Here is a 13,728-nt window from a genome sequence, read left to right on the forward strand (position 1 = left end):
GGTTGTGAAGGATGTTTTCACATTTTCTCCAGGGTGGATAGATTTCTCCTCTCCCACCAGGAAGACTGTTCACTTTATATTTCAATTAAATATGTCTGCTTGGCATGTTCTGCCTTCACTAAGTGCCTGGAAGAGTGATATGGACAACATGTGTGAAGCTCTGGAGATACAAGTGCCCTCACATTTCACCTGCTACCAAGGACACTGCAATGACTGACATTTGAGGGATGAAGCGCCCGCTGGTGACTCCATAAGAACGAGCTGCATGAATATCAATGTTGTCCTCTCCAACTCTGCTGCCCTTGGCTGAACAGAGGGACCTTTGACAGGGCCGTAGCAAGAAACCAAGAGTGTATGCCATTTCATAATGCGAGAGCATGCCGTGGGACTTCAGGACACGCTCTGAGACTCCGCACACCGCATAAATGTTTACCATACCACCACTGTATGTGTCCTGAGCCGGGCAGGGTTAAGTCTGAGACTGGTTGGCCTTTGAGCCAGGCTGCTCATGTCTAATGTCAAAAAAACCCACACAGACCATTCTGGCTCCAGTGGAAAGCGCAGTGAAAGCCATTTGGGCTCTGGGCCTATCAGTGCCACAAGAAGGCCATTATGCTCCCACTTTAGCACCCATGAAACATCAGGATTGATAGTGGCTAGGGCTGGGCGATATGGACCTAAAGTCATATCCCGATATATATTCAGGCTGAATATCGAATACCAATATTTTTATCGCAAAGTGAGAGCAAATGTTCTGTCAAAGTCAAATATGACATGTCACAAGTAGTTTTATTGAAACTGTTTATTTAAGTGAACATAAATACTGTATAACAACAGGAGTACCTTTTTAAAAAATCAAAGCTCCATAAAGTGCACATTTAAATAAAAATATCTTAAATAAAAATAGCCTATGAAATAAAATAGGCCAATCTTTTTCTGAAATAAATATATTTATATGAGAAAAGAATACTGAACATTACAAAAGAACTACTATTTTTGCGTTTTTTACTTGTATCAGCATCGGTCGATACGTGCGTGCGTTCGCCGATCAATTAGCTCATTTCACTGAAAAGAAGAGAGACTTGTGTAACATTTGTTACCATTGTGTCATTTTTATCATGTAAATGGAGGGAGAAAAGGCAATATCGGCTTCAAGAATCGGCCCAAAAAAATCGGCAGCACACATCGGGGATCGGTTAGACTGATGTCAAAATAATCGGTATCAGCATAGGCCTTAAAAAACCTGTATCGGTCGACCACTAGACTGAACAAATCCCACAATGCAACTGTATGGCATCTTTTGTCAGAACCTCCTCGGTGACATCATCAGGGTTAGTTTACAGATTTTGAAAGCTTCCTTGGGAGCCATAGAAAACAGGCCGAGTAGTACTCCTCACACTCCTTTAAATGTGTCTATTCATGGCACAACTGACACATTTATGACATAAAGAAAATATTATGTGCTTTGAATAGACACATGAGGTCAATGTTGCTCTGACCAGCCAGCCTACAACAACAAATGACAGGCCTCCTGTTCATCATCGGGGTGAGTGATTGATGCAGGTACACAGCATCAAACCGGACTGCTGGAACATCGTGGATTGTTGTGTCCCTTGTGCGTTCTTCCTGAGGTGAAGGACAGCTCCAGGGGAAGAAAAATGATAATAAACAACCGCAGTCACAGCCACTGGCTTTTCCATGGAGCCTTTGAGAAAAGAAATTCCCTGTGGAGGACACAGTCTGACAACAGAATGCCAAAAATCTGACCCCTTCACTTCGGAGTAAGACAGCAAGACCACATGACAGACTGAGAGGAAGGATGAGAGTGCTGCAAGTACTGCAAACACTAAGACTTTACTATAACAGTGCAGTGATAGATAAAGCACTTTACTCTGGCCTGACTCATCATCTGTCTGTATCTGCCATGTACAGCAGTGTATTGCTGCCACCATGACAACTAAAGCTCAGAAGCCTTTCTTGTTCCAACAAGATGTCTTTAACATTATAAATACACTCACCAGTGTAACTCAATGCATTTAGGCATACACACATGGTGAAGACGACCTGTTAAAGTTCAAACTGAGCATCGGAATGGGGAAGAAGGGTAATTCAAGTGACTTTGGCTATGTTTTTAACCATTCTTTGGGTATCACTCCTGTCAGCTAAGAACAGGAAACTGAGGCTAAAATTTGCACATGCAGGCTCACTAAAAATGGACAACAGAAGATTGGAAACCGTTGCCTGGTCTGATGAGTCTTGATTTCTGCTGCAACATTCAGACGGTAGGGTCAGATTTAGGTGTAAACAACATGAAAGCATGGATCCATCCAGCTTGTATCTACTGTTCAGGCTGCTGGTGGTGCAATGGAGGATATTTTATTGACACACTTTGGGCCCCTTAGTACCGATACCCCTTTTTGACCAAAGCAGTTCCGGAGCCGGTGCCTAATCTTGAACCAGTTCCTCAATTTCTGAGAGCCAAAGAGCCATCTCTCGGTCAGGAAAACTGGTTCCAGAGCGCCACCAACTCTTTGCTGTCTAGAAAAGTCATGTTCCACTTACATCAGGGGCTGCCAACAACTAATACATGTATTATTTATTTTATTTTATTTGTTTAACTGCAATGTGATTGATACAGGCTCGCGTTAGTGTAAGCAGGCTAGCATTAGCTTACAACAAAGTCTAAAATTTAACATCATACATTCAGTGTAGGGCTGGGCGATATGGACCAAAAGTCATATCCCTATAAATTTAGGCTGAATATTGATATACGATATATATCCCGATATTTTTATCGCAAAGTGAGAGCAAATGTTCAGACGTCAAAGTCACATGTAGTTTTATTGAAACCGTTTATTTAACTGAACATAAATACTGTATAACAACAGGAGTACCCTTATTTTCAAATCAAAGCTCCATAAAGTGCACATTTAAATGAAAAAATATCTTAAATAAAAATAGCCTATGAAATAAAATAGGCCAATCTTTTTAAGAAATAAATATATTTATATGAGAAAAGAATAAAGAACCTGACAAATCCTAGTAAGGGCAGCATTTATATAGAAAGAAATAATTTTTGTTTAAACTATATTGATATGTATCCAATATGGTCTAAATCCATATCACATTTAAAAATATATCGATATGGTAAAGGTAAATGGACTTATATATCGCTTTTCTAGTCGCTTTGCGACCACTCAAAGCGCTTTACACTACAGACTGCGCTCATTCACCCATTCAAACACACATTCATACTGGTGGCAGAGGTTACCCTAAATGGTGCCACCTGCCACCATTGGGATTCATTCACACACCGATGAACACAGCATCGGGAGCAATTTGGGGTTCAGTATCTTGCTCAAGGATACTTCGACATGTAGGCTGCCATGGTCGGGGATCGAACCACCAACCCTCCGATCAGAAGATGACCACTCTACCAACTGAGCCACAGCAGCCCCATATATCTTTTCTTTCGATATATCACCCAGCCCTAATTCAGTGTTAATAAAAACGTAATCACCGTCCATAGAATTCCCGGTGAGCAGAACAAATGTGTTGTACTTGTCGTGTTTGGATGCCAATGTAGGTTCACAAAGCCAGAAGCAACATTTGAAAAGAGACGATGTAGTCCGATATTGTTGTTGTAATAGTCACGGAGAGTGGAGACTTTTCCACACGTACAGTGACGTAATGATGTGGCTCTAAGGCCTGTGGAAAAGCAACCAGCACCAGCACCAGCCCAGCAAAAGAACAAAAGGGGTACAACTGAGCATGGTTTAAACACCACAGCCTACCTGAGTATTGCTGCTGACCATGTCTATTCCTGTATGACCACAGTGTACCATCTTCTGATGGCTACTTCCAGCAGGATAATGCACAATGTCACAAAGCTCAAATCATCTCAAACTGGTTTGGCACCTTTGGGATGTGGTGGAACGGGAGATATGCATCATGATGATATCATGTCGATATGGACCAAAAAATGTTTGCAACACCTTGTTAAAACTCTCTTCGACCCAGAAGATTCTGAACTTGACATTTGTGCTAAAGATGCTAGCGCAACATTAGCAAACTATCTTCTCAACAGCTGTTTAAAAAAATAATAGAAATATCAACATTCGTTCCATTGTATTAATATCCCAAATTTTGTCTCACCACTTGTGTTCACAGACATCAGCTATGTACAGAATATAGCACACTAAACAAGCCAAAAATGAACAATGAAAACTAATATCAACTCAATTAGAGCAGCAACAATTATTCGATTAATCGAACAATAATCGATTATTAAATTAATTGCAACTATTTTGATAATCGAATAATTAGTTTGAGCAGTTTTTTAAAGACAATAAGTCCAAATTCTCTGATTTCAGCTTCTTCAATGTGAATATTTCTGGTTTCTTTGTTCCTTTATGACAATAAACTGAATAACTCTTTGCTTTGTTGACAAAACAAGAGATTAGAGGACGTCATCTTGTGGTTTGGGAAACACTGATTGATATTTTTTTAACTTTTATTGACCAAACAACTAATCAATCAATCGATCAACTCAATAAATCAGTTAATAGAGAAATTAAGTGACATCTGAATCAGTTACCAGTCATAGAATAATGTGAAATACTAGCCAGTTCTAGCTTCATTAATGTAAGTAAGGCTTGCTGCTTTATTCCGTTTCATATTATTGTAAATAAAATATAATAATGCAATGGAAATGTAATGGGATACATTTGGGCTTGAGAATGTATTTATTATGTATGTATGTATTTATTTATTTATGTACATTTTATAGAATTAATAAAATAAATAATCAATGACTAAATCAATCATTTAAAATGATGAATTGCAGTATCATGCTCCCTCCCATTCAAAGCCAGTAGCACGACAATAGACAATTCATCATAATGATCAAATACTGTTTACCCAGACAGATATAGCTCGGAAGATGATGTAAACCTTTGGAGAATCACCATCATATTTAAATCTTGTGATAAACCAATCACATTCACATGGAGGAAATGAAAAAAGCTTTGTTGTATCAAGTGTTTTTGCAGCAGAGTAATGTTGCAAGCTGGAGCTGTCCTCAGATGCCCTCTAATCCAGCAGGCACCATTGCAATGAGGAGTGTTTTTAAGGCTGCAGAGTTGATCTGTACAGTAGGTCATTGTCTTACTCTTTGTACGCACACCATCATGCATATTGGTTTTTTAGAATAGAAATAGTAAAACCTCAAGGGTTGCAGAAATCTACTGCAACTTGGGACGTAAAAGCTTATTCACTTGGCAACTACACTGACATCCAAATCTACACCAATTTAAGCTCAGTTGTGATTATGTAATATTATCGGCGATTTGATCCTGCGGCCACAAAAAAAAAAAAAAAAAAAAAAATCCGCCCCGAACGGTGCTGTTTCTCACGCATGATGTCATGTTGGATTCCTTACAAGCAGGTTATGCAGAAATGTCCGAGCAGCAGGGAGGCATTATGCAGGCAGCGTTTTCTGTTGCATGTGGGAAACAGCAATGCAAAACTCCCTTAAAGGAATCACACATTTTAAGCAAAACATGCTTCTCAACAAAACGCAGATATCAAATATCGTGAAAACAGCATTTTATACTAATTTGAGGTCTACTTTTTTAATCGGCATTGATAAATTCAATAATTGACCTTTATTACTGTGAGACCCAGTACCAAATCTACTAAAATAATAGTAGACAGGAGCGCCTCGATTCAATAAAAATGGGAGACAAAGAAGTGATAGTTGCTGGGTGACATTTATATTTGCCCAACAGTTTATAAAACGTCATGATCTGAACGGACATGCGCGCTTACACGAATTAATAAAATAAATTAAAGTGCCAGATTTTTTGAATGGAGGTTGGCGTGCTACAAACGGGGTGATGTAGCCGGGTGCAACACTACGCTGCCGAATGATTACTACCCCAATGCCAGGACCAAATATGATACACACCTGTGTTAAACACTCTCGTTTGGGGTTTTTTAAATGGTCTAACAGGCGGTGGGTGAAATTATTTGAGACACAAATACCTGCACCCGTGTTTTAAAGCAACAGCAGGCAATATCGACTAACAAATCACTTGGGTAATGTAGAGACAGACAGTTTTTCTACATAGTACCACAGACAGAACCATGCAGTTCTGCTACTACTACCAGCGTCAAGCCACTGGGATTAAGAAAGCCTCTGAATAATGACTTTTCAAAATTAAAGTGCCTCACAAATCCCAGCACTTCTACTCATGCCAGTGGTTCATCAAGAGGTCTTGTGTGTACTTTAAGGACAATGTTTTAACATCACCTCAGCTCTTCTAAACGACCAACTGTTTACGGAGCTATTTTACTACATGAGATAAATACAAGACGTTTATTTTGAACTTGAAATCAGTATACTTCCTGTCTCGTTATGTCTAATTCTGGCAGACTTGCCGCAGCTCACCACCTCCTCCCTCTCACAGACAATGAATGGAGCCAGTTTGGGGAATGGACAAGCCCAGGACCACTTCAGGTAGCTTAACAGCCTAATAACATGTTATCTAAAAATTCTACAGAAACAGGACAACACACCCTCTTATCATCTTCACATTAGCTTCCTCTGTCACCATTCTGGACAAAAAGCGAGAAGAAAAACATGCTGAATAATCATATCCGCCCTGTCACGCTATGCAAAATGTCACGATAGAACAAAGCTACAAAATACAAGGTAAAATGTCCAACAACGGCTCACTGACACCACGTAGGAGCTTACATTACCTGCAGGATGCTCAACTTCACTTCTCTGCGGTGCGGCCACGGCTTCGCAAGCTGCGTCAAGTCAGCAGAGGTTTGGCATGACGAAACAGGAAATGTTCAGATATGGCGTTCAAAATAAAAGCGGAAAAGTACAGGGCTTGGGGCGTTGACAAAAAGGCGCAACGCTGTCTCACTGACACATTGTTCCCTGGCAGACAAAACTAAAATAATATCTTACATAAATTTGATAATCAATCAATTGATAAACTAAGAATGATGTACCTAAAATGTCCTATACCCCCCAAAATGAAAGAAACACACTTTAAATTAATTATACATTTATCCCTCTAAATCAGGGGTCTCAAACTCAAAATATTTGGGGGCTGCTGGAGGCAGTATCAAAATGACCAAAAAAAGACACAAAAGTACAAAAAAAGACACAAAATAACAGAAAAAACTAAATTACTTTAAAAAGACACAAATTACTAAAAAAAGACACAAAATTATTTTAAAAAGACCCAAAATGACCCAAAAAGACACAAAATGACCCAAAAAAGACCCAAAAGTATTTAAAGACACAAAATTACAAAAAAAGGCACAAAATTACAAATAAAAGACACAAAATGACTGAAAAATACACAGAATTACCAAAAGACACAACATGATTTAAAAAAGACACAAAATGACCAAAAAAGACACAAAATTCTTTTAAAAAGACACAAAATTACCAAAAAAGGCAAAAAGTTACCCAAAAAAAGACACAAAATTACAATATTGATGTTATTATTATAAGTTTTACTGTTGATTGATGTTCACCTAGCACTCTTTCTACACTTATGCAAGGTATGTACTGTGAAAAACGTGCCAGAAATGTTTATTTTTGTAATTTTCAAGAAAGCATTGAAAAATAAAATGTGCAACACTCATTGGAGCTGAAATGCTGTGTCCGAGTCCACATGTAAAGTTATATGTAGCTTAAAATTCTGTTTATACAACCGCATACAGCTGTTTTTACGGTCAGAGGTGCGTCGTGTTGTGATAACTAAGTGTTTTAATTTTAGACCGGAAGCGCCGTATTTCATTTCAGCTAGCTTAACACTATCGTGCTGCTGGCATCTTCAGCAACACCTCAGGACCTTGTAATTATGCTAATTTACCACAACACCCCCAGCTGCTGAAACCTGGCTCCCGAACCTGTCAACACAGATCTAACGCTAGAGTTGTTTCGTTTCATATGAGAGTGTTTTAGCTGAGTTGTTACCGGTTGATAAAGTGAGCAGTCCAGTCCAGATGCAGGTGGTAACGGGACGGAATGATCCTCCTCAAAGTTGATGCTGCAATTCCCAGCCACGCTAGCATCATCATTGTCAATGTACTGTAAACACAAAACAGAGCACTTCCGGGCACATGTTTTTCAACAAAATCCAGTGAACATAGCCTTCAGTGGTGAGAACAGGAGGTAATTATTATTCTCAATAAAAACGTAATTTAGATAGATAGATAGATAGATAGATAGATAGATAGATAGATAGATAGATAGATAGATTACTTTAGTAAATTGGTAGGTAACATACAGTGGCAAGATGATGGTAATAATGTAATTGTGACTAGACAGTATATAATAATGGTACAGTATAATAATAATAATAATGATAATAATAATAATATGATGATGATAAAATAATATAAAATAATAATAAAGCCAGTATAATAATAATAGTAGTATATCACAGTATATAGTAATAATAGTAATGACAGCAACAGTATGTATATAATAATAGTAGTTGTAAGAATAATAATAAAAACATAGCAATGTGTCATATATTTAGCCTGTGCAGGGTGTGCATACATACATAACATAATTTATATATATATATATATATATATATATATATATATATATATATATATTTTTTTTTTTTTTTTTTTTTTTAATATATATATATATATATATATATATATATAAATATATATACATATATACATATTTTAATATATATATATATATATATTGTACCATTATATATGCATATAAATACTTGACTTGACTATACAAGATGTACATACAATAATATACTAAGAGTATAAGAATATGTAAATAAGTAGAATGTGCAAAAGGACAAGAATATTGTATAAATATGATATATAATGAATATGATTAATATTAACACATATCACATATGTAAAGTATATGTTCCAGTATTTGGAGTGGAGTGTTGTACAGTTGCACAGTGCAAAAAGTGACAGTAGATTAGTGCAGTTCAGTAATGTTGGCTCTGACAGAGGTAGATGAGTTATAAAGTCTTTCGACTTTCTGTATCATTCCTTGGAGCAGCAGGGTTGGAGTCTGTTGCTGAAGCTGCTCTTTAACTTACTGCTATATTAAAATACGTGGAGCATCATACATACATTTTCATCACTTAAATAGATTATCAACATTATGTGTAATTTGTTGTATAATGTCAGGAATCATATGAGAATGAATGTGCTGTTAATGAAATAAAAGTGAGGAAAACCTGTCCATTGTCACTTCGTGTTCAATTATTCTGAAGGGAAAATCGGCACACTTCCGGTTTGTATGTGTCTTATTCCGGTTAACTTGATGATGCCAACATCCCGCCACAGCTGGAGCGCGAGCAAGACAGACATGCTGCTGCCCACGCGCACCACCGCGAGACCCCGCCCCCTTACTGTCACATTAGAAAAATATAACATTAAAAAATCAAATAAAAGCTTCCAATTTAGCGCTAAATTAAGACTCTAAAAGGTAAAATAAATAAATAAATAATAGAAACGAAGTATTTACTTAGTCAATAATACATTGTATTGCTCTTCTTCTTCTTCTTCTTCTTCTTCTTATTATTATTATTATTGTTATTATTATTATTAACATTAGGTTTTCTGTAGGGGGTTGTTTTTACATAGAATCTGGACTTTGTCAGAGCGGAAAAGTCTCTTCACCGTTCTCAGGATATGCAAAACATATAATGTGAAAAACAAATTAACGATGAATCATCTGAACATCATCTGGTTCTTAATGTGGCTGCATTAGATTCAACAAGAGGTATACTCATTAAATATTCAACAAATATTAGATCATATCATTCATTTTATTGATTTATACATTACATTTAAAATGTAAAAATATTTCCTTGTAATATCTAAATCACATCCATGTCATATTCTGGGAACATGCGATGTATCCTGACATTATTATGTCCTCACACTCTCAAACCTGCGATAACAAGTGTGATATGAAAATCGTCTAATGAAGACTACTGGGGCTCTCCATAAAAAAAAACTCCTCTATTTAGCTTGTTTTTCTACCTGGCTGCCAGGTGCTCCGAACCCCCCGAGGAGAAAGGGTGCGGTTGCTGTTGATGATGGTGCAGGCTCCCCAGGGCCGGGCCCAGAATACCACACCACAGCAGGCCGAGGAGCACTGTGAGCCCCCAATGACAGCATGATCCTATAACTGACTTATGTAACTGATCAGAGCCTCATTCAGCATTATATAACAGCATTAGGTCAGCCTGCTGCTCACAGCTGGGCCCGGGACTACCGCTGCCTCTGTCACCTAGAACAATGTGGGTCAAATCACAACTTTAGGCATTTATCTAATGTGTATACATGGTCTGAGTGTGCAGCTGGGGTGTTAATGTCTCTGCATCTACTGTTTTTGCCACTAAATGTTAAAAGCAAGATGCATGAGTGGGCTGGATTTCCTCACGCAAATTGGACCAAGAGATTACTGACATAACTGCTAAATTAGCCGGCTTGATGTTTTGTATGTCAACAATCAGCTAAGAGGAAATACAAATTGTATATTTGGGCTGTTTGTCTGGCATGTCCCGGGGCTTGTGGGAAAATATGATATATTTTAATTATTTATTTTTATTTATTTATTTTCTGATATTTTTCTTTCCCATTTAATTTCAAAATAAACCACAGATTGATTGATGATGCAATTCGGGATTTATTTTCAATTCTTTTTCCATTTAATTTCAAAATAAACCACAGATTGATTGCTGGTGAAATTAGGGTTTTATTTTAATTTTTTTTTCCATTTCATTTCAAAATAAAACACTGATTGATCGATGATGAAATTAGGGATTTATTTTCTAATATTTTTTTCCATCTCATTTCAAAATAAACCACAGATTGATCAATTGATGATGAAATTAGGGATTTATTTCCTAATATTGTTTTTCCATTTCATTTCAGAATAAACCACAGATTGATCGATGATGAAATAAGGGATTTATTTATTTTTTCCCATTTAATTTCAAAATAAACCACAGATTGATCGATGATGAAGTTAGGGGTCCCAGTTAGTCATTTCTGTGAGTGATCGCACACAATACCAGCACTCTGCAACCAATTCAGCTGTATGGAATGGAGCCTGTATTAATAATGAATTCATTTGCATCAGTTAAACCTGAGTACTTTTAGTACATGTCAAAATGTCTGTTGTCACTAAATGTTAAAACATATTTTAACATTTGAGACTTATTAGAGCTACCAAATAATAATTCCCATTGGAAAAACACCAATTTAACAAAATAGGTTAGTTAATATTTGTCTCTTCTTTGTCAGGTTTTAAATTGGTGATTGGTGAATTGGTGACAACATATAAACACCTTCTAATGCACAACATGGGTCTAAAATAACCTCGTGCATTAGAAGCGTAGTGATTAAAAAAGGGTTTTTATTCAAAAAGTAAGAAATGAAAACTAAAATGAGGATGTATGATGATCAAAAACAAGTTATTTGAGGAAAACCTGTAATACTGAATGAATAAATTAATTGCAAAGATATAGAATATAAAAACTTAGTCGGGTCACTTTAGACCCATGTTGTGCATCAAAGGGTTAAAAAGCATGGTTGATCTGCTTTGTCATGACTGTGTGGGTGTGGTGAGATCAGCTTTGATTGATAAAATAACCAGCTGTCATCAGGTTGTGATTCAAATGTTGCTCCATTTTATTTCTTTATCATGTTTGTTGGTTTGTTTTCTATCAGCAGGATTACAGAAAAACTCCTGGCCCATTTCATTTTTCATGAAACTCGGTGGAAGAGTGTAGCATGGGCCAAAGAAGAACCCAGAACATGTTGGAGCAGAAAATCACAGGATGATGAGACACATTTTTTTAAAAGTGCTAAAAAAAAAAAACCCTAATAACTTACTCCTTGAGGCTTCAAAAAGATATATTTGTTAACAGATGGAGACCTGCCATGACCATATTAATGCAATAAAAGTAATGTTTTCTTTATTTTATTTGACTTTATTTCACTTCATTTATTTTTTTATTTATTTCCATTTACACACTTTATTATTTAATTACTTATATTTTGTTTGTGTTACTTTTGTTTAACCATATCATTTATACAAATTTGTATGATGTATATACTTTAATGCTGTATTAAGCAGATCACAAATGAAAAAATTTGTGTGTGAGTGTGTGTGTGTAAGCTGCGAAAATTGAATTTAAGTTTTTTTGCTGATGTAGCAACAGCTTTTGCTACCGATTAGTTAGGGCAAAACTCCAAACAGGAATTGATTGTAACTGATTATTTGCTAACCCTATTTTGAAAAATATTGAATTGACAACAACACAGATAAATAAATATTATATTCAAACTGATAAACTTTTGTTTTTGTAAATATACAATCTTTTAAATTTGATGCATTCTGCTTTTATTTATGTTTATTCTGTGTGACAACTTTTTTGACATGAGGATTGCAGAAATTCAGACTATTATTGGGCCAACGAAAGGATAAATCTGTGGGGAAAAACCCCCGATGATTTCATCAAGCTTATGATTTGTTGATATTTTTCTATTTAAATCTTTATCTTGTGTGAGTCCCCAAACATTAACCCAACACTGTGGTTTATGTGATGCATTAGAAGTACTGCAATGCATTTCATTCAGATTATGGTATAAATAACTGCAAAATGTGTAACGTCACAGATTTGTCACCAGATGTCCAAGCTGGACTTCAGAGACTGAATATTGTGAAGTATAATGACATTTTGTGTTCAGCTCCCACTGCTCATGCTGATCTTGTGATAGGGGAAAACACATTCCCTCTACATTACTTGCCAGTGTGTGTGTGTGTGTGTGTGTGTGTGTGTGTGTGTGTGTGTGTGTGTGTGTGTGTGTGTGTGTGTGTGTGTGTGTGTGTGTGTGTGTGTGTGTGTGTGTGTGTGCACTAGGGAATCCTGCATCAGGAGCGCAATAAATCACATTTTAGCAGGGTCATGTGATTAATGGAGGGAGGGCAGGGAAGCATTTGGAAATCCCTGCTGCAGACTTGATGACATTGTGTTTGCCATTTCTGAAGAAAACTTTTATAAAAAGGTTCGGTAACACTTTAGCTTAGGGAACACATATTCAACTTTAATTAGTTGCTTATTAGCATGCAAATAAGTAACATATTGACTATTAATTAGTCATTATTAAGTAGTTATTAATGCCTTATTCTGCATGGCCTTATTATCCAAGCAGTAAGACATTAACTAAGAGTTTACCCTCAATAACCTCAGAATTATTGCTTATTAGTAGTAAGTAAGGAAGTTGTTTTATACGAGTTATGATCTTAACATGCTAGATTAATGATTGACATTACAATCTACCAATCCTCATCCAAAAGGAGCCACCAGTTACGTCAAAGGTCTGGAGAAGGTGGCTATTTGCCATTTCCATGGTTTCATTCATCGCTATGTAGAGACTTATAAAGTCCATACAAAGTAAAGCATATTAAGATCATAACTCATATACAACAACTTCCTTACTTACTACTAATAAGCAATAATTCTGAGGTTATTGAGGGCAAACTCTTAGTTAATGTCTTACTGGTTGTATAATAAGGCCATGCAGAATAAGGCATTAATAACTACTTAATAATGACTAATTAAGAGCCAATATGTTACTTATTTGCATGCTAATAAGCAACTAATTCATGTTGAATATGTGTTCCCT

The 13,728-nt window shown here is 36.5% G+C and overlaps 1 protein-coding gene across 2 annotated transcripts in view; it reads right to left on the reverse strand.

Moving 5' to 3' along the window:
- Positions 1-8,110, reverse strand: part of hivep3a (HIVEP zinc finger 3a) — a 63,368-nt gene extending 55,258 nt beyond the window's left edge. The window contains exon 1 of one of the 2 annotated variants that reach the window (XM_059349150.1): positions 8,006-8,110. The gene's annotated coding sequence lies outside the window, so the exon portion shown is untranslated. Of the gene's footprint in view, positions 1-6,765; positions 6,830-8,005 lie in introns of those variants that run through there. The other variant, XM_059349151.1, reaches the window with a different exon arrangement.
- Between the last annotated feature and the right edge of the window lie 5,618 nt (positions 8,111-13,728).

Source organism: Centropristis striata, chromosome 14 (genome assembly GCF_030273125.1).
Source record: "Centropristis striata isolate RG_2023a ecotype Rhode Island chromosome 14, C.striata_1.0, whole genome shotgun sequence".
NCBI lineage: Eukaryota > Metazoa > Chordata > Actinopteri > Perciformes > Serranidae > Centropristis > Centropristis striata.